General features: G+C 43.8%; 1 protein-coding gene across 1 annotated transcript in view; it reads left to right on the top strand.

Annotated features, from left to right (window-relative positions):
- Positions 1–21202, top strand: part of LOC124008536 (receptor-type tyrosine-protein phosphatase T-like) — a 553654-nt gene that overhangs the window by 145338 nt on the left and 387114 nt on the right.

Genomic DNA, 21202 nt, shown 5'->3' with positions numbered 1-21202 from the left:
AATAATATTTTCGTTGAGATTGATATTGCCTGTCTTACCTGTGTGATGAGGTTCGACAACTGAGTTATTTCCTAATGTAACCCAATTAGTTTATTTGCAGCCTTCTTAGCTAGCCAATAGGGTTAAGAACTTGAATATAAATGATTTTTGACTAACAGGAATACTCATGCCCTGCCATCTATTTCTCGCCCTGAAAGTCCTCGCGTTCATTACTGCTTATTTGCCGACCTTTTTAAGACAGTTGTTCACTCCATGAACAAGATTGCATCCCCAATGGCACCTTATTCCTTATTTAGTGCACTACTTTTGACCAGGGCCCATGGCATTGGAGACACAATCCAAGTTTTAAAGGCAAAGCTGAAACACTGCAATGGTAATTAGTTCTCTCTCTAGAATATGATCAGTATGCTAATTTTCATCTGCTGGAGCTTTCCACGCAGAGGCAACCTTTGTGCACCGCAACTTTCATCCAATTTGACTGAAATGGCCCTCAATGAGTCTATTTCATTCTATTTTCAGTCCTCAACTCTCGCTGAAATGGGTCGCCAAAAATGACTTCAGTGGGGAGTTTAGTCACCCCGGCGACAATTATCTTGGCAAACCATCTCACTGCAAATGGCCAAGTTAAATAACCTTTGAGGGAAAATTATTTTAGGTCCCCACACACCTCTCTCTCTCTTATGCAATCCACTTTCACAAACACTTTCTCTCTCCCTCTATCTCTTTCACTGTCTGACTCTCTCTTACTGCCTCTCTCTGTCGCCCCTTCATCTCTTTCTCTTTCTCTGTGCAAATTAAATAAAATGTCAATAGATACATTTTTCAGTTAATGGAATTCAGTTCTTTGATGTGGAAAGTAACCTTGTAGTTTTTGAATTTTGCAAGCTTTTTGAATGGTCCTCAATGGGCAAAAACGTAGCGCAATGGTCTTCAGTGCAAAACTTAATGAAAGGCCTCTGGCAGAAGTAGAATTCATATCTTATATGACCACGCTTTTCATGAACTTTAGGATATAATCATTAAGACCATTCAAAAGAGCAGGGAAATTAACAGGGAAGTATGATGTAGGAACACGTCACTTGCACAGGGTATTGCATAACTTAATTACCTTGGTGAGTATTGTGTATTGTGAATATTTTGTTTTAGCTCTAGCTAAATATTGACTTAGTCCGTAGGCTAAGGCAGGGATTTTCAAAGTTGGGTTCACAGCGAGATACTGCAGGGGGTCTGAAATTAATTCATACAATTTCGAAAAATACTTATAGGGATATTTTTATATGAAAAATATTATTTTTATGAACACCGCTAGCTACAACAGAATACCATCATGGATACCATGTTCATGTCTCTGCGTCCAGTATGAAGGAAGTTAGACATAGTTTCACGAGCCAATGCTAACTAGCATTAGTACAATGACTGGAAGTCAACAGGAACAGTTTGCATGCTAGCTGTTCCTGTTCATCTGACTCTGGGGAAGTAGATAAATGGCTTCATTGCCAAAAGCTCTAACTGTCCCTTTAATATGGAGAAAATCACAGTCATTTGAGCTAATTACAGGATTTTGTCTGTATAGAAATTTCTGTGGTAGTTTTCAAGATGGAAAAACTGTTTCAGTGACTACTTAAATGACCAAAGCCAGATAGTAAGCATAAAAAAGATATTGAACTACAGTATATACAGTGCATAGAGTTGCAGAAAACTGCCAAGCTGTCTCTCAGCTCCATGCCAAACTGTGTAGAATTATTACATTTACAGCAGAAACATGTTCTCCCCGCCGCCAAGATACCTTTATACACTTCCTCTTCCAATGACCTGTGGGGAGGTCAAAATAATGAAACTGTCTACCAAATCTATTCATTTTGATTAAGTATACCATTATCTTTCACGTGATGCTAAGATGCAACTTATTTTTTGCTATCATATGATGGGAAAATCGAATCCTTCTGTTCACCTGATTTAGAATTTTTCACAATCAAATGTCGACCGCATTATCAACCAAGAGAATTCTCTTGATTATAATCACAGCCGTATATATTCCCCCCCAAGCAGACACATCGATGGCTCTGAACAAACTTTATTTGACTCTTTGCAAAGTGGAATCCATACATCCTGAGGCTGCATTCATTGCAGCTGGAAATTTTAACAAGGCTTGTCTGAAAACAAGACTCCCTAAATTGTATCAGCATATCGATTGCTCAACCAGGGCTGGAAAAACCTTGGATCATTGTTACTCTAACTTCCGCGACGCATATAAGGCCCTGCCCCGCCCTCCTTTCGGAAAAGCTGACCACGACTCCATTTTGTTGATCCCTGCCTACAGACAGAAACTAAAACGGGAGGCTCCCACGCTGAGGTCTGTCCAACGCTGGTCCGACCAAGCTGATTCCACACTCCAAGACTGCTTCCATCACGTGGACTGGGATATGTTTCGTATTGCGTCAGATAACAACATTGACGATTACGCTGATTCGGTGTGCGAGTTCATTAGAAAGTGCGTTGAAGATGTCGTTCCCATAGCAACGATTAACACAGTCCCTAACCAGAAACCGTGGATTGATGGCAGCATCTGCGTGAAACTGAAAGCGCGAACCACTGCTTTTAATCAGGGCAAGGTGACTGGTAACATGACCGAATACAAACAGTGCAGCTATTCCCTCCGCAAGGCTATCAAAAAAGCTAAGCGTCAGTATAGAGACAAAGTAGAATCTCAATTCAACGGCTCAGACACAAGAGGTATGTGGCAGGGTCTACAGTCAATCACAGACTACAAGAAGAAAACCAGCCCAGTCACGGACCAGGATGTATTGCTCCCAGGCAGACTAAATAACATTTTTTTGCCCGCTTTGAGGACAATACAGTGCCACTGACACGGCCTGCAACGAAAACATGTGGACTCTCCTTCACTGCAGCCGAGGTGAGTAAAACATTTAAACGTGTTAACCCTCGCAAGGCTGCAGGCCCAGACGGCATCCCCAGCCGCGCCCTCAGAGCATGCGCAGACCAGCATGCGCAGCTGGCCGGTGTGTTTACGGACATATTCAATCAATCCCTATACCAGTCTGCTGTTCCCACATGCTTCAAGAGGGCCACCATTGTTCCTGTTCCCAAGAAAGCTAAGGTAACTGAGCTTAACGACTACCGCCCAGTAGCACTCACTTCCGTCATCATGAAGTGCTTTGAGAGACTAGTCAAGGACCATATCACCTCCACCCTACCTAACACCCTAGACCCACTCCAATTTGCTTACCGCCCAAATAGGTCCACAGACGATGCAATCTTCAAGGCGCTTCAAGGCGCTGACGCCTCTTCAACCTCAGGAGGCTGAAGAAATTCGGCTTGTCACCAAAAGCACTCACAAACTTCTACAGATGCACAATCGAGAGCATCCTGGCGGGCTGTATCACCGCCTGGTACGGCAACTGCTCCGCCCACAACCGTAAGGCTCTCCAGAGGGTAGTGAGGTCTGCACAACGCATCACCGGGGGCAAACTACCTGCCCTCCAGGACACCTACACCACCCGATGTTACAGGAAGGCGATAAAGATCATCAAGGACAACAACCACCCGAGCCACTGCCTGTTCACCCCGCTATCATCCAGAAGGTGAGGTCAGTACAGGTGCACCAAAGCTGGGACCGAGAGACTGAAAAACAGCTTCTATCTCAAGGCCATCAGACTGTTAAACAGCCAACACTAACATTGAGTGGCTGCTGCCAACACACTGACACTGACTCAACTCCAGCCACTTTAATAATGGGAATTGATGGGAAATTATGTAAAATATATCACTAGCCACTTTAAACAATGCTACCTAATATAATGTTTACATACCCTACATTATTCATCTCATATGCATATGTATATACTGTACTCTATATTATCTACTGCATCCTTATGTAATACATGTATCACTAGCCACTTTAAACTATGCCACTTTGTTTACATACTCATCTCATATGTATATACTGTACTCAATACCATCTACCGTAGAGCCTATGCTGCTCTGTACCATCACTCATTCATATATCTTTATGTACATATTCTTTATCCCCTTACACTGTGTACTGTGTATAAGACAGTAGTTTTGGAATTGTTAGGTCGATTACTTGTTGGTTATTACCGCATTGTCGGAACTAGAAGCACAAGCATTTCGCTACACTCGCATTAACATCTGCTAACCATGTGTATGTGACAAATAAAATTGGATTTGATTTGATTTGTCCTCGCTCGAGAAATTAATAATGACCGAGGCCACCCGTGTCTGAAACGCACACCAGGCAGAAATAGCCCTGCTTTGGCCAAACGCTCAAATTTCTCAGATTTCTATAATTAGCTTTATCATCCCTCATACAGAAATGTATTCGCTTACGTTACCCACTGACTATGTTAGCGAACAACACGGAGGCGGGGGAATCTTCAGCACACACACACACAATAATGCTTGTCTAGCACTCCAAAAATGTGTACAATAACTTGGTATATTATGTAATCTGTTTTTCAATTTTATACAGGCTGAATCAAAATGAAAGCCTCATTCTATTTTATATTCCTATCAGGGGACTCCAATTATGTCGTGTCTTTGGCTATGCCGGATTAAGTGATATGACATGTTATTCTATAAAATAATTTCTCCATAATTAATATCACCTGATTGAGCTGATCATGTAAATGTAATTAGAGAGTCGGGCACCACAAAATAATATTTGTAGAGCTGTTAACTTCCGAATAAACTCTTAAAGACCTAGTAATATTTTACATCAATAGCAGTCAATATCAAGCGTCACCTTAATTCAGTCTCATCTGAAAGTTGTAAATTATTTTATCTGCACAAACCCTGGCTAACAAGTTGAATCAGCAATACAAAATTGGGATTAATTATTTATTTACTAAATACCTAACTAATCACACAGAATTACACATACACACAATTCATCATAACTTGATTACAAATTACGTCATAAAGGAAAACGTCCCTGGCGGGCGGAACAGATATGACAGCTTTTTACACAAAAGAAAATTGCTGGGTTGAGTGAAAGAGCGGGAAGACTGTGGAACAAAGGGAAGAATCTGTGCTATCGTAAATACAGTACCTTATGCATTCTATATTACCGCCCATTTGGAAAAGGAAAATGCAATAAATATTTACTCTGAGCTGCGCTTCAGTAGGTTGGTGGTAGATGGAAGGCCGTGTTGCCAAACCGAGTCCTTTGTCCTTTGAAGAATGTCTCTGGTGGTCAATTGGACACGTTGTAGTAATGTCGTTGTGTGGTAGACGGGATACTCTGTCTGTTCCTTCCTAACCTGCGTTTGCAGCTGCGATTGCTAACTCAACGGCTAGGAGGTATCACTTCTGTAGTGAATAAGAGTTCAAGGTTCATAGCATTCGCAACCAAAGCTCATGCTGATGTTGGCTTCGTTCTGTAGTTATTATCTGAACCATTCTTACATAGGATCGTCGTCCTACCTCCCCGGAACAGGATGTTCTATTGTCGTCAAGGGCTTATATAGGAAGGGAGAGGGGGCGTGTTTGAAAAGTTTTATAGCCCATGTCCCTTCACAGGGCGGGCCACTGATTGAGCAGCCCTATCTTATGAAAACCCACATCTCACATTTTAGATTCTAAAACCACATTTCATCCAATCACAAACAATTTCATATTCAAACATTTAAATTTAACAACAATTCCATGTGAATCCGATAACTCTGATGTGTAAACTTTCCACTGTAGAGTTTATGTAATCTTTTCATTGATGAGAATGTCTCAGATGACAACCGAGCTGACATCATAATCATTAAGTACCACCGCATATGTTCAATTGGTCGCATTACCAGAATATAGTTAATTTCCCCCCACCTTCTGAGGTTCCCCAAATCTCTATGTTAATATGGATAGGGGAGACGCTAGCGTCTCAACTGGCCAATTACCAGGGGAAATGCAGAGCGCCAGATTCAAATAAAATGCTATAAAATTCAAACTTTCATTAAATCACACATGTAAGATACTCAATTAAAGCTACACTCGTTGTGAATCCAGCCAACAAGTCAGATATTAAAAATGCTTTTCGGCGAAAGCATAAGAAGCTATTATCTGATGGTCTGCACCCATCTGCACCAGCAGTAAACAAATGAGCTAGCATAGCAGGCGCTACACAAAACGCAGAAATAAAATATAAAACATGCATTACCTTTGACGAGCTTCTTTCATTGGCACTCCAGTATGTCCCATAAACATCACAATTGGTCTTTTTTTTATTAATTCCGTCCATATATATCGAAAATGTCAATTTATAAAGTGCGTTTGATCCAGAAAAAAACAGTTTACAAAATCCCAACGTCATTACAAAATATTTCAAAAGTTGCCTATAAACTTTGCCAAAATATTCCAAACTACTTTTTTAATACAACGTTAGGTATTTTTAAACGTTAATAATTGATCAAATTGTAGACGCGGCAATCTGTATTCAATACAGGAACAAAAAGAAACCAGCACTGCTTTTCACGTCTTGCGCAACTCACAAAAGTATCCAGACAGATAGATTAAAACTCACAAAAGTATACAGACAGATAGATTAAAAGTAAGTTTATATTGTAATACCTCTGATAGCCAACTTTCTAGCTCCTCCCACAATTTCCAAACATTATAGAACTCCTAAAAAGCATAAATTATTGCGTCATTATTCATTTTACGTATGAGTCATGACTCTGTCATTGTGCTGTAGAATTTGGGAACTCTGTCTCCTGTATAATACATTGCAAATTAGTTTATACTGGATTAAGAGTACATGTTCATTAACTGTAACATTGTTAGTTATGCTCCAATTTTATCTCCATTTTATGCCAGCATCAGTTCTTTTAAAAATCTTGGTTCCAATAATTTATATATTTTTTAAGAGATTGTCAGTTGGATATGCTCTCTGCACATTTTATTTTATTGTATTTATTTCACCTTTACTTAACCAGGTAGGCAAGTTGAGAACAAGTTCTCATTTACAATTGCGACCTGGCCAAGATAAAGCAAAGCAGTTCGACAGATACAACGACACAGAGTTACACATGGAGTAAAACAAACATACAGTCAATAATACAGTATAAACAAGTCTATATACAATGTGAGCAAATTAGGTGAGAAGGGAGGTAAAGGCAAAAAAGGCCATGGTGGCAAGTAAATACAATATAGCAAGTAAAACACTGGAATGGTAGTTTTGCAATGGAAGAATGTGCAAAGTAGAAATAGAAATAATGGGGTGCAAAGGAGCAAAATAAATAAATAACTTAAATACAGTTGGGAAAGAGGTAGTTGTTTGGGCTAAATTATAGGTGGGCTATGTACAGCTGCAGTAATCTGTAAGATGCTCTGACAGTTGGTGCTTAAAGCTAGTGAGGGAGATAAGTGTTTCCAGTTTCAGATATTTTTGTAGTTCGTTCCAGTCATTGGCAGCAGAGAACTGGAAGGAGAGGCGGCCAAAGAAAGAATTGGTTTTGGGGGTGACTAGAGAGATATACCTGCTGGAGCGTGTGCTACAGGTGGGAGATGCTATGGTGACCAGCGAGCTGAGATAAGGGGGGACTTTACCTAGCAGGGTCTTGTAGATGACATGGAGCCAGTGGGTTTGGCGACGAGTATGAAGCGAGGGCCAGCCAACGAGAGCGTACAGGTCGCAATGGTGGGTAGTATATGGGGCTTTGGTGACAAAACGGATTGCACTGTGATAGACTGCATCCAATTTGTTGAGTAGGGTATTGGAGGCTATTTTGTAAATGACTTCACCAAAGTCGAGGATTGGTAGGATGGTCAGTTTTACAAGGGTATGTTTGGCAGCATGAGTGAAGGATGCTTTGTTGCGAAATAGGAAGCCAATTCTAGATTTAACTTTGGATTGGAGATGTTTGATATGGGTCTGGAAGGAGAGTTTACAGTCTAACCAGACACCTAAGTATTTGTAGTTGTCCACGTATTCTAAGTCAGAGCCGTCCAGAGTAGTGATGTTGGACAGGCGGGTAGGAGCAGGTAGCGATCGGTTGAAGAGCATGCATTTAGTTTTACTTGTATTTAAGAGCAATTGGAGGCCACGGAAGGAGAGTTGTATGGCATTGAAGCTTGCCTGGAGGGTTGTTAACACAGTGTCCATAGAAGGGCCGGAAGTATACAGAATGGTGTCGTTTGCGTAGAGGTGGATCAGGGACTCACCAGCAGCAAGAGCAACCTCATTGATGTATACAGAGAAGAGAGTCGGTCCAAGAATTGAACCCTGTGGCACCCCCATAGAGACTGCCAGAGGTCTGGACAGCAGACCCTCCGACATCTTCAGTATGTACCCACTGTTCCTCTTTAGTGTATTCAATGTTGTAAGTATAAGCCTCGGGTATTGAGGAGATACAATTCCAAGTCTGGAAGGTTAAATAAATCAACCCTCAGATATAGAAAGATGTAAAACTTTCCTTTTTATTCTATTAATTTTATTTGCCCATATAAATGCTTATGACCGAGCATACTTTTTTTTAAAGAATGTCTTCGAAGGGGTAATTGGTATTACTGAAAATAAATACAAAAACTTTGGCAGCCATGCCATTCTAAAGAGTTTTATTCTACCTGTAAGATTTATGGGAAGATTACTATATTTAATTAAATCAGCTTTCATATTGTTGAGTAATGGAATAAAGTGATCTTTAAATATTTGTTGTGACTTATTAAGCATCCTAAGTATTTCATATTTTTCATGGTCCACTTAAAGGTGAGTTATTCATTTTCCTTTTGCCATTTTCTTAGTGTTTTCCTCATTAATTTTAGAACCTGAGAACCTGAGTATTATGAAAAGATTTTTAGCAAAGGGGGCATTGAGTTTTAAGTATTGGTTAGGCATATCAGGAGATCATCTGCAAGCAAATACATTAATTTTATATTGAATTTACCAATACTGTTACATTTGAGGCCTGTCTTATTATATTATTTGTGCAATTGTATCAATTGCCAGTGCAAACAGGAGGGGAGAGTTAGGACATCCCTGTCTTCTGCCCCTTTCTAAAGCAATTTCATTAGATTATGTATTATTTGTGTACATTTTTGCTTTAGGATATTTATACAATATTTTATTAACTGTATTATTTCAGCTAGATAGTTGAAAGCTTCCAAAGTTTTGAATAGAAAATGTCATTCCAGACGATCAAAAGCGTTTTCGCACCAACAGCCATTATTGATAAATCTGTATCTTGTTTTTTTTGCGTATTGTATTAAATTGAAATCCTGTTATATTGATATGCATCAAGTGTGCTAATATTTTTGCCCATTCTATTGCTTCCAATATGTGTTATTATTTTGTCACAATTTATTAAACTAATGGGTCTATAATCATCAGGGGACTCTCCAGTTTTTCCTGTTTTTAATATAACTTAAATAATGGTTTGCAACATTGAATTAGGAAGTACATAATTAAGTGACGTGTGTTGTCATTTGTGTCAATAGGGGGGCTACATTGTCCCAAAAAGTTGAATATAATTCTATGGGAAAGCCATCCATTCCTGGTGCTTTTCTCTGTGCACATGTTTTAACAATATCTAATATTTATTCTTGGGCTATCTCTGTTTTTAATTATTATTTTTGTCTACTGCTGGTTGCTTCAGAGTTGTTGAGTCTAAGAAGGCTATGGTTTAATTCTGATTTATATACAATTTCATAGACACTTTTACAATAGTATTACAGTAATACATGTTTTTGTATCGGCATCTTTTACAATTATAACTGGTTTAGCATGTATTTGTTTTGTGAGAGCTGGGAATCTGATAACTTAAAGCCATTGAATGCTGAAAGGAGCAGACACAGAACTGAAAATGTAATGTCAGAGACTGCAGAAAGACGGGACTGAATACCTAATGTCAGAGAACACTGAGAAGGAGAAGAGAATGTGCTGAACACTTTTCTTGAAGGAAGAGAAGGCGGAATTTAGGTGAGTAAGTGACCAGTCTTCGTTGGAAATGTAGGGGAGTACCTACTGCCATGGCGGTCAAGTCATTTGGAAAATTATGACATCTTGAGTGAGAGCCGTGGCCTCCCTCATACTATGTGGCACAATGTTCCCCACGGTCACGGGAGCACGGCACTTGTCACAGGGCCAATGACCCCTCTGCACCCAGTGGTCTCCTTGGTCCAAAACTGCTTTTCTCCAGCAGCCAGCCTGGCAGAGGCAACAAGGCCAGACTGACAGAGAAAGAGGTAGAGGTACCCAGTCAGTTTGACAAACATTTACATATTTTACATTTAAGTCATTTAGCAGACGCTCTTATCCAGAGCGACTTACAAATTGGTGCATTCACCTTATGACATCCAGTGGAACAGTCACTTTACAATAGTGCATCTAAATCTTAAAGGGGCGGGGGGGAGGGAATACTTATCCTATCCTAGGTATTCCTTAAAGAGGTGGGGTTTCAGGTGTCTCCGGAAGGTGGTGATTGACTCCGCTGTCCTGGCGTCGTGAGGGAGTTTGTTCCACCATTGGGGGGCCAGAGCAGCGAACAGCTTTGACTGGGCTGAGCGGGAGCTGTACTTCCTCAGTGGTAGGGAGGCGAGCAGGCCAGAGGTGGATGAACGCAGTGCCCTTGTTTGGGTGTAGGGCCTGATCAGAGCCTGGAGGTACTGAGGTGCCGTTCCCCTCACAGCTCCGTAGGCAAGCACCATGGTCTTGTAGCGGATGCGAGCTTCAACTGGAAGCCAGTGGAGAGAACGGAGGAGCGGGGTGACGTGAGAGAACTTGGGAAGGTTGAACACCAGACGGGCTGCGGCGTTCTGGATGAGTTGAAGGGGTTTAATGGCACAGGCAGGGAGCCCAGCCAACAGCGAGTTGCAGTAATCCAGACGGGAGATGACAAGTGCCTGGATTAGGACCTGCGCCGCTTCCTGTGTGAGGCAGGGTCGTACTCTGCGGATGTTGTAGAGCATGAACCTACAGGAACGGGCCACCGCCTTGATGTTGGTTGAGATCGACAGGGTGTTGTCCAGGATCACACCAAGGTTCTTAGCGCTCTGGGAGGAGGACACAATGGAGTTGTCAACCGTGATGGCGAGATCATGGAACGGGCAGTCCTTCCCCGGGAGGAAGAGCAGCTCCGTCTTGCAGAGGTTCAGCTTGAGGTGGTGATCCGTCATCCACACTGATATGTCTGCCAGACATGCAGAGATGCGATTCGCCACCTGGTCATCAGAAGGGGGAAAGGAGAAGATTAGTTGTGTGTCGTCTGCATAGCAATGATAGGAGAGACCATGTGAGGTTATGACAGAGCCAAGTGACTTGGTGTATAGCGAGAATAGGAGAGGGCCTAGCACAGAGCCCTGGGGGACACCAGTGGTGAGAGCGCGTGGTGAGGAGACAGATTCTCGCCACGCCACCTGGTAGGAGCGACCTGTCAGGTAGGACGCAATCCAAGCGTGGGCCGCGCCGGAGATTCCCAACTCGGAGAGGGTGGAGTGGAGGATCTGATGGTTCACAGTATCGAAGGCAGCCGATAGATCTAGAAGGATGAGAGCAGAGGAGAGAGAGTTAGCTTTAGCAGTGCGGAGCGCCTCCGTGATACAGAGGAGAGCAGTCTCAGTTGAATGACTAGTCTTGAAACCTGACTGATTTGGATCAAGAAGGTCATTCAGAGAGAGATAGCGGGAGAGCTGGCCAAGGACGGCACGTTCAAGAGTTTTGGAGAGAAAAGAAAGAAGGGATACTCGTCTGTAATTGTTGACATCGGAGGGATCGAGTGTAGGTTTTTTCAGAAGGGGTGCAACTCTCGCTCTCTTGAAGACGGAAGGGACGTAGCCAGCGGTCAGTGATGAGTTGATGAGCGAGGTGAGGTAAGGGAGAAGGTCTCCGGAAATGGTCTGGAGAAGAGGGGAGGGGATAGGGTCAAGCGGGCAGGTTGTTGGGCGGCCGGCCGTCACAAGATGCGAGATTTCATCTGGAGAGAGAGGGGAGAAAGAGGTTAGAGCACAGGGTAGGGCAGTGTGAGCAGAACCAGCGGTGTCGTTTGACTTAGCAAACGAGGATCGGTTGTCGTCGACCTTCTTTTCAAAATGGTTGATGAAGTCGTCTGCAGAGAGGGAGGAGGGGGGGGGAGGGGGAGGAGGATTCAGGAGGGAAGAGAAGGTGGCAAAGAGCTTCCTAGGGTTAGAGGCAGATGCTTGGAATTTAGCGTGGTAGAAAGTGGCTTTAGCAGCAGAGACAGAGGAGGAAAATGTAGAGAGGAGGGAGTGAAAGGATGCCAGGTCCGCAGGGAGGCGAGTTTTCCTCCATTTCCGCTCGGCTGCCCGGAGGCCTGTTCTGTGAGCTCGCAATGAGTCATCGAGCCACGGAGCGGGAGGGGAGGACCGAGCCGGCCTGGAAGATAGGGGACATAGAGAGTCAAAGGATGCAGAGAGGGAGGAGAGGGTTGAGGAGGCAGAATCAGGAGATAGGTTGGAGAAGGTTTGAGCGGAGGGAAGAGATGATAGGATGGAAGAGGAGAGAGTAGCGGGGGAGAGAGAGCGAAGGTTGGGACGGCGCGATACCATCCGAGTAGGGGCAGTGTGGGAGGTGTTGGATGAGAGCGAGAGGGAAAAGGATACAAGGTAGTGGTCGGAGACTTGGAGGGGAGTTGCAATGAGGTTAGTGGAAGAACAGCATCTAGTAAAGATGAGGTCGAGCGTATTGCCTGCCTTGTGAGTATGGGGGGAAGGTGAGAGGGTGAGGTCAAAAGAGGAGAGGAGTGGAAAGGCAGAGAGGAATGAGTCAAAGGTAGACGTGGGGAGGTTAAAGGTTAAAGTCGCCCAGAACTGTGAGAGGTGAGCCGTCCTCAGGAAAGGAGCTTATCAAGGCATCAAGCTCATTGATGAACTCTCCGAGGGAACCTGGAGGGCGATAAATGATAAGGATGTTAAGCTTGAAAGGGCTGGTAACTGTGACAGCATGGAATTCAAAGGAGGCGATAGACAGATGGGTAAGGGGAGAAAGAGAGAATGACCACTTGGGAGAGATGAGGATCCCGGTGCCACCACCCCGCTGACCAGAAGCTCTCGGGGTGTGCGAGAACACGTGGGCGGACGAAGAGAGAGCAGTAGGAGTAGCAGTGTTGTCTGTGGTGATCCATGTTTCTGTTAGTGCCAAGAAGTCGAGGGACTGGAGGGAGGCATAGGCTGAGATGAACTCTGCCTTGTTGACCGCAGATCGGCAGTTCCAGAGGCTACCGGAGACCTGGAACTCCACGTGGGTCGTGCGCGCTGGGACCACCAGATTAGGTGGCCGCGGCCACGCGGTGTGGAGCGTTTGTATGGTCTGTGCAGAGAGGAGAGAACAGGGATAAACAGACACATAGTTGACAGGCTACAGAAGAGGCTACGCTAATGCAAAGGAGATTGGAATGACAAGTGGACTACACGTCTCGAATGTTCAGAAAGTTAAGCTACGTAGCAAGAATCTTATTGACTAAAATGATTAAAATGATACCGTACTGCTGAAGTAGGCTAGCTGGCAGTGGGTGCGTTGTTGACACTACACTAATCAAGTCGTTCCGTTGAGTGTAATAGTTTCTACAGTGCTGCTGTTCGGGGGCTAGCTGGCTAGCTAGCAGTGTTGATTACGTTACGTTGCGTTAAAAGAACGACAATAGCTGGTTGGCTAACCTAGAAAATCGCTCTAGACTACACAATTATCTTTGATACAAAGACGGCTATGTAGCTAGCTATGTAGCTAGCTACGATCAAACAAATCAAACCGTTGTACTGTAATGAAATTAAATGAAAATGTGATACTACCTGTGAATGCAACCGGGTTGTTGAGTTCTATTCAGAAGACGTTGGCTAGCGTTGGCTAACTGTTGGCTAGCTAGCAGAGTCTCCTACGTTAAGGACGACAAATAGCTGGCTAGCTAACCTCGGTAAATTAAGATAATCACTCTAAGACTACACACTCTAAACCTAAACAACGCAATTATCTTGGAACGAAGATACGAAGACAGCAAAGACAGCTATGTAGCTAGCTAACACTACACTAATCAAGTCGTTCAGTTGAGTGTAATAGTTTTCCCAGTGCAGCTAATCAGTGGACGTTAGCTAGCTGGCTAGTGAAGACTACGTTAGGACGGCGAAATACGATAATTACGCAATTATCTTTGATACAAAGACGGCTATGTAGCTAGCTGAGAAGAAATTGCTAGGATTAGACAAATCAAACCGTTGTGCTATAATGAAATGTAAAAGTTATACTACCTGCGGGAGCGAAGCGCCGATGCGACCACTCGCTCCAAACCGGAACCGGTTTCAAAGGCTGTGGCATAGGCTGAGGCAGCCAGGCCAGACCAATGACAGCTGGACAGGTGTAGGAGAGGGAGGAGAGGAAGGGATTTGATAGAGATTGCAGCAAGCTGAGTGACTGAGCAAATTACATCTGTAAAAGTCTGGTCATTTAGTTGTGAAGTTAGACATGCTCAGCATGTGAGAAATAGTCATTATCCTAGGTTTGACTGAGTTGGAAACTCAGCAAAAAAAAAGAAACGTCCCTTTTTCAGGACCCTGTCTTTCAAAGATAATTCGTAAAAATCCAAATAACCACATTGTAAAGGTGTTAAGCACTGTTTCCCATGCTTGTTCAATGAACCATAAACAATTAATGAACATTCACCTGTGGAACAGTAGTTAAGACACTAACAGTTTACAGACGGTAGGCAATTAAGGTCACAGTTATGAAAACTTAGGACACTAAAGAGGCCTTTCTACTAACTCGGAAAAACACCAAAAATAAAGATGCCCAGGGTTCCTGCTCTTCTGCGTGAACATGCCTTAGGCATGCTGCAAGGATGCATGAGGACTGCAGATGTGGCCAGGGCAATAAATTGCGATGTCCGTACTGTGAGGCGCCTAAGACAGCGCTACAAAACGGACAGCTGATCATCCTCGCAGTGACAGACCACGTGTAACAACACCTGCACAGGATTGATACATCCGAACAGCACACCTACGGGACAGGTACAGGATATCAACAACAACTGCCCGAGTTACACCAGGAACGCACAATCCCGCCATCAGTGCTCAGACTGTCCGCAATAGTATGGGAGAGGTTGGACTGAGGGCTTGTAGGCCTGTTGTAAGGCAGGTCCTCACCAGACATCACTGGCAATAACGTCACATATGGGCACAAACCCACTGTCGCTGGACCAGACAGGACTGGCAAAAAGTGCTCTTCACTGACAAGTTGCGGTTTTGTCTAACCAGTGGTGATGGTCGGATTCGGGTTTATCGTGGTAGGAATGAACGTTACACCGAGGCCTGTACTCTGGAGCGGGATCGATTTGGAGGTGGAGGGTCCGTCATGTTCTGGGGCGTTGTGTCACAGCATCATCGGACTGAGCTTGTTGTCATTGCAGTCAATCTCAACACTGTGCGTTTACCGGGAAGACATCCTCCTACCTCATGTGGTACCTTTCTTGCAGGCTCATCCTGACATGACCCTCCAGCATGACAATGCCACCAGCCATACTGCTCGTTCTGTGCATGATTTCCTGCAAGACAGGAATGTCAGTGTTCTGCCATGGCCAGCGAAGAGACCGTATCTCAATCCCATTTAGCACGTCTGGGACCTGTTAAATCGGAGGGTGAGGGCTAGGGCCATTCCTCACAGAACTGTCCGGGAAGTTGCAGGTGCCTTGGTGGAAGAGTGGGGTAACATCTCACAGCAATAACTGGAAAATCGGGTGCAGTCTATGAGGAGGAGATGCGCTGCAGTACTTAATGCAGCTGGTGGCCACACCAGATACTGACTGTTACTTTTGATTTTGATAACCCCCTTGTTCAGGGACACATTATTCCATTTATGTGGAACTTGTTCAGTTTATGTCTCAGTTGTTGAATCTTGTTGTGTTCATACAAATATTTACACATGGTAAGTTTGCTGAAAATAAATGCAGTTGACAGTGAGGGTATGTTTAGTTTAGTTTGACTATAGTTTGACTATCAGGTGTAATGGAGTGATCAGTCAGGTTTATGTGTAATGTAGTTATCAGTCAGCTTTGGATGGACAGCTGGAGGCAAATTTGTGTGTTCACATCAGGGTATGATAGCGCTGAAAAAATATGGCCGTAGCCTAACCTTCCCAAGAATCCATCGAACATATCACATCTGTATCATACACGCAACAGATCAGTGTACTGTCCACACGGTCTGTTGTTTTTGTTTCATACATTATTAATCATGTTGACAAGGGGTTCGGAACATTACAGCTGCCTTGCTGCCCCAAACAAGTTCTTGAAGAAACTCTGCAAAGACAGGAATGTCTCCTTGGTGACAATTTTGACTTGCTGTGAGAGCAACCTAGACTCTTTAAAATAGAAGGGATTCACCCTAACCGCAGGGGTTCCAGGATTACCTCCATCAACATACATTTTTTGGCACCCATCCCCAGATCTGTGCCTCGACACAATCCTGTCTCATAGCTCTACGGACAATTCCTTCGACCTCATGGCTTGGTTTTTGCCCTGACATACTCTGTAAACTGTGGGACCTTACATAGACAGATGTGTGCCATTTCAAATCATGTCTAATCGATTGAATTTAACACAGGTGGACTCCAATAAAGTTGTAGAAACATCTCAAGGATGATCAATGGAAACAGGATGCACCTGAGCTCAATTTTGAGTCTCATAGCAAAGGGTCTGAATAATTATGTAAATAAGGTATTTATGTTCTGGAATTGTAATGCATCTGCAAAAATGTCTACAACCCTGTTTTCACTTTGCCATTATGAGGTATTGTGTGTAGATTGATTTATTATTATTTATTTTTTAATTAACTAAGCAAGTCAGTTAAGAACAAATTCTTATTTACAATGATAGCCTACTGGGGAAGAGCGGGTTAACTGCCATATTCAGAACAACTAATATTTACCTTGTCCGCTTTGTGATTTGATCCAGCAGCCTTTCAGTTACTGGCCCAACTCTCTAACAACTGATTGATTGCATCATTATTGGTCTTTTGTGTGAAGTATTGATGTGTTGAAGGTACCAAACTGTCTGTTCAAGTAGTTTGCACACGTTTTGGACACTCATATGTACAATACAATACAATACATGCAAGCAGTGGTCTCTTCACAGTCCCCCTTGTCCAGAACAGAGGCTTGGAAATGCACAGTATTAAATAGAGCCATGACTACATGGAACTCTTTGCCACCCCAGGTAACTCAACCTAGCAATAAAACCAGTTTCAAAAAACATAAAAACACACATACTGCACAAAGGGGACTGTGAAGAGACAGCCATTTTATATATCTTGAATAGTATTTTGCACTGCACTATGTATTAGACCTAGATATTGTGTGTATGTACTGATATGTATGTGTGATATTTTATGTCTGTATTTCAGTTCTTTAGTATGTCCAGGGTTGGATAGGTTAATTTCTAAAATGTAATTCATTACAGTTACTAGTTACCTGTCCAAAATTATAATCAGTGATGTAACATTTGGATAACCCAAACTCAATAATATATCTGATTACATTCAGTTACTTTTAAATTACTTTCCCCTTAAGAGGCATTAGAAGAAGACACAGGATAAATCAATGTTAAGGTTTACATAGCTGGCCATATATGGATGTCAAATTTTGCTTTTGTCTATCACAAGTGTGAACGTTTGAGCATGTCCATTAGGACTATGGATTTTTTAAAATTAGCATGAATTATATTGAGCAATAAAAGCTCAATGTTTATTCCATAGGCTTGGATCCGCACTATTGCAGCTGTTGCAAGAGCACATTTTTCACTGGCTGTCCACTGGTTTCAAAAACATTGATTGGGTTTAGATTTGTACACAGCCTTCCACAACAACCACAATCCGTAAGGTGCCAATAACGACATGAGAGCGCAGCAGTGTGGTTCACATCAATGGCCTATGTAGATATCAATAATAAGTGATAATAGACTATACCACTACTGGCATCATTACCTCCAAGCAAATAGTCTACGGCCATTCTCATCGACGGGGCTGTAGTGGAGCAGGTTGAGAGCTTCAAGTTCCTTGGTCTCCACATCACCAACAAACTAGAATGGTCCAAACACACCAAGACAGTTGTGAAGAGGGCACAACAAAGCCTATTCCCCCTCAGGAAACTAAAAAGATTTGGCATGGGTCCTGAGATCCTCAGAAGGTTCTACAGCTGCAACATCGAGAGCATGGTTGCATCACTGCCTGGTACGGCAATTGCTCGGCCTCCGACCGCAATGCACTACAGAGGGTAGTGCGTACGGCCGAGTACATCACTGGGGCAAAGCTGCCTGCCATCCAGGACCTCTACACCAGGAGGTGTCAGAGGAGGGCCCTAAAAATTGTCAAAGACCCCAGCCACCCAAGTCATAGACTGTTCTCTCTACTGCCGCATGGCAAGCGGAACCGGAGTGCCAAGTCTAGGACAAAAAGGCTTCTCAACAGTTTTTACCCCAAGCCATAAGACTCCTGAACAGGTAATCAAATGTCTATCCGAACTAGCTACCAGCTATCAGTCAGATAACCACTACTAGCGGTCATCAGCTAACCTTTAGCTCGGAAAGCTCTCGCCAGTTCGTACAACGCGTTTCAAACCAGAGAATAATGGACCTATTTTTCTCTCCATATCCCCGAATTCCTACCACAAACTCTAAACCTTTTAATCTGGATCATCACAGCTAGCTAACCTCAACCCGGGTTAACTACTCCTGGCTAATGTTTCTGTCCTGGAGCTAGCACCACCTAGCCTGGGGCTAGCCCATGCTAGACCCATCTCCCGGCTCACTCCTGGGCTACAATATCCGGACCCCTTCTACTGCCGGTACGGGGCACGGAACCCCGCCGATCCTCTACGACTGGAATACAGACATAACCTGCCCGAGGATTCCAACAGGCACCTCAGGCGCGACGCCCGCTGAAGGCCCATTCTGATAACCTGCTAGGCCTGCTAGCTACTTGGAACCCTACCTCCAGGACTGGTCTATCGACGTCACCGCACGAAGAGGCAAAAACAGACTTACTCCCATCGCGACGTCCCCCAAAGGCTAACTTGCTAGACCTGGTCTACTAACTGCAAACTTGCCTGCCCCAGTCTGTTAACTGCTAGCCCCTGGTAACTGCTTGCTTGCTAAAAACGGTCTGCTAACTGCTTGCCTGCTAACCCGGTCTGCTAACTGCTAGCTTGTTTAGCCCCGGCCTACTAACTGTTAGCATCGGGATGCTAACTGTCTGAATCGCCGTGGACCCATATGTTCGATTGACTATGCATGCCTCTCTCTAATATCAATATGCCTCGTCCATTACTGTCCTGGTTAGTGATTACTGTCTTATTTAACTGTAGAGCCTCTAGCCCTGCTCGATATGCCTTAACCAACCATATTATCCCACCTCCTACATATGCGATGACATCACCTGGTTTAAACGTCTCTAGAGACTATATCTCTCTCATCATTACTCAATGCCTAGGCTTAACTCCAATGTACTCAAATCCTACCTTACCTTTATCTGTACACTACGCCTTGAATCTGTGCTATCGTGCCCAGAAACCTGCTCCTTTTACTCTCTGTTCCGAACGTGCTAGATGGCCAGTTCGTATAGCCTTTAGCCGTACCCTTATCCTACTTCTCCTCTGTTCCTCTGGTGATGTAGAGGTTAATCCAGGCCCTGCAGTGCCTAGCTCCACTCCCACTCCCCAGGTGCTCTCATTTTTAAACTTCTGTAACCGTAAAAGACTTGGTTTCATGGTAACATTAGAAGCCTACTCCCTTAGTTTGTTTTACTCACCGCTCACTGTCTTAAACGTGTCTGAATCCTGGCTTAGGAAAACCACCAAAAACCTTGAAATCTCCATCGATAACTATAACATTTTCCGCCAAGATAGAACTGGGGGCGGTGTTGCAATCTACTGCAAAGATAACCTGCAGAGTTCTGTATTACTATCCAAGTCTGTACCCAAACGATTCGAGCTTCTACTTCTAAAAATGCACCTTTCAAGAAACAAGTCTCTCACTGTTGCCGCTTACTATAGACCTCCCTCTGATCCCAGCTGTGCCCTCGATACCATACTGTATGTGAATTGATTGCCCCCCATCTATCTTCTGAGCTTGTGCTATTAGGTGACCCAAACTGGGACATGCTTAACACCCCAGTCATCATACAATCCAAGCTTGATGCCCTCAATCTCATACAAATTGAACATACCAGGTACAACTCCAAATCCGTAAACACGGGCACCATCATTGATGTAATTCTAACTAACTCGCCCTCCAAATACACCTCTGCTGTTTTCAATCAAGATCTCAATGATCACTGCCTCATTGCCTGCATCCGTAATGGGTCTGCGACCAAACGACCACCCCTCTTCACTGTCAAAATCTCCCTAAAACACTTCTGCGAGCAGGCCTTTCTAATTGCCCTGGCCGGGGTATCCTGGAATGACATTGACCTCATCCCGTCAGTAGATGATGCCTGGCTATTCTTTAAAAGTGCCTTCCTCAACATCTTAAATAAGCATGCCCCATTCAAAAAATGTTGAACTATGAATAGATATAGATATTCTTGGTTCACTCCAGAACTGTCTGCCATTGACCAGCACAAAAATATCCTGTGGCGTTCTGCATTAGCATGGAATAGCCACCGTGATATGCAACTTTTCAGGGAAGGTAGGAACAAATATACACAGGCAGTTAGGAAAGCTAAGGCTAGCTTTTTCAAACAGAAATTTGCATCCTGTAGTACTAACTCAAAAAAGTTCTAGGACACTGTAAAGTCCAAGGAGAATAAGAGCACCTCCTCCCAGCTGCCCACTGCTCTGAGGCTAGGAAAACTGTCACCACCGATAAATCCACTATAATTGAGAATTCCACAAAGCATTTCTCTACGGCTGGCCATGGTTTGAGCCTGGCTACCCCTACCCCGGTTAACTGCCCGGCACCCTCCACAGCAACCCGCCAAAGCCCCCACCATTTCTCCTTTACTCAAATCCAGATAGCTGATGTTCTGAAAGAGCTGCAAAATCTGGACCCCTACAAATCAGCCGGGCTAGACAATCTGGTCCCTCTCCTTCTAAAATGATATGCTGGAATTGTTGCAAGCCCTATTACTAGCCTGTTCAACCTATCTTTCATATCGTCTGAGATTCCCAAAGATTGGAAAGCTGCCATGGTCATCCCCCTCTTCAAAGGGGGTGCCACTCTAGACCCAAACTGCTACAGACCTATATCTA

This window comes from Oncorhynchus gorbuscha, linkage group LG21 (assembly GCF_021184085.1).
Source record: "Oncorhynchus gorbuscha isolate QuinsamMale2020 ecotype Even-year linkage group LG21, OgorEven_v1.0, whole genome shotgun sequence".
In the NCBI taxonomy this organism is placed as follows: Eukaryota; Metazoa; Chordata; class Actinopteri; order Salmoniformes; family Salmonidae; genus Oncorhynchus; species Oncorhynchus gorbuscha.
The sequence above is the reverse complement of the archived record's forward strand: the minus strand, read 5'-3'. Positions and strand labels throughout refer to the sequence as shown.